Raw genomic sequence first — 1526 nt, 5'->3', positions numbered from 1 at the left:
CTTCAGTGTGTCAGTTCTAGAGACGTGGCGCCCTCTGGGAAGTTCTCTGTCGGGGTAGGGGTGGGGTGGTGGGGGGAGTGAGGGGAACTGGAAGATGAAAGGGTGGAAGAAGAACCTGGGGGAACTCCTCAACATTTTGAATGCGTCAAGGTGTGCCGGCTGTCACACCAAACTGGTTTGTGCACCTCCAACCATCTAATGGACTTTGTCCAGCAGAAGCTAGATCCCAAGATTGCTGTGGCTGGGCAGAACTGCTAAAAAGTGCCTAACGGGGCTTTACTGGGGAGATAAGCCCTGGCATGATCAAAGACTGTGGAGCCACGAGGGTAGTCCTAGGGCACTCGGAAAGAAGGTGTGTCTTTGGGGAGTCAGATGAGCTAATTGGACAGAAAATGGCCCACGCCCTGGCAAAGGGACTTAGAGTAAACCCCTGCATGGGGGAGAAGCTAGGTGAGAGGGAAGCTGGCATCACCGAGAAGGCCATTTTTGAGCAAACCAGGGTCATCACAGATAATATGAAGGACTGGGGCCTCGGAGCCTGATGGGCCATTGGTATTGGCAAGACTAAATACCCCAACAAACCCAGGAAGTACACGAAAAGCTCGGGGGATGGCTTACGTCCAGTGTCTCTGACGTGGTGGCTCAGAGTACCCGTAGCATTTATGGAGGGTCTGTGACAGGGGCAAACTGCAAGGAGCTGGCAAGCCAGCCTGACGTGGATGGCTTCCTTGTGGGTGGGGCTTCCCTCAGGCCCGAGTTTGTGGATATCATCAGTGCCAAATACCAAGCCCATCCATCTCTCGTCCTCTTCCTAATGCCAGGGACTAGGTAGCAAAGTCCTAGAAGCCCAGTGTCTGTGTTCCTACCGCTCACACATTTCTACCCCACACATGCTTATGATGGTGTCGTCTGCACCCTTCGTGGCCAAACTATACCGATTCCTTATCGTTTACACCTTACCTTGTAGTGGTTGGGACTAGGCCAATCCCTTTTCCACTTACTGTAATGTTTGGGACTAAACATGTCACCAAGGTGGCTCCTCCTTGGCTAAGAGGTGGAAGGGGTGGAATTTGCTCCTGGGGTCTCTCAGTCCCCAGTGAGGGCAGGAAAGAGAAGCCATTCTCCTCCCCCTTCTTGCACTATGAGGCGAACTACTGAGAGAAAGTCCTTTTCTCCCTGCAGAGGCCAGGGGTGCTTTTCTCTCCCATGGTGCCAAGCCTTTTGTGTATGTGAACTTGTGAACAGCCCCACGTGTGGGGGAAACAATATACACTTAGTGGCATTAACATGCTTTTAACTAAAGCTGTAGCTTTACCTTCTAGACAGGATAATAATACTATTAATTTTGTAAAATACATTCATTTTTGTTTGTTTTACAGATCTTTAAACGTTCCATTAGTGACTAAAAGGACTGTACTCATAATATATTATGTTAGAAAATGTTAGATTAATGCATTTATATGTAACTGTTACTTTTGATACTGTATGTTAAGAAAAATTGGGTAAAAATTGAGGATAAATAATTA

General features: G+C 48.3%; 1 pseudogene; it reads left to right on the top strand.

The window, feature by feature from the left end:
* Nucleotides 1-233: 233 nt before the first annotated feature.
* On the top strand, nucleotides 234-832 carry LOC120236211 (annotated as a pseudogene).
* Nucleotides 833-1526: the final 694 nt, after the last annotated feature.

This window comes from Hyaena hyaena, unplaced genomic scaffold (assembly GCF_003009895.1).
Source record: "Hyaena hyaena isolate Hyena2069 unplaced genomic scaffold, ASM300989v1 scaffold_149, whole genome shotgun sequence".
Classification (NCBI taxonomy): domain Eukaryota; kingdom Metazoa; phylum Chordata; class Mammalia; order Carnivora; family Hyaenidae; genus Hyaena; species Hyaena hyaena.
The sequence above is the reverse complement of the archived record's forward strand: the minus strand, read 5'-3'. Positions and strand labels throughout refer to the sequence as shown.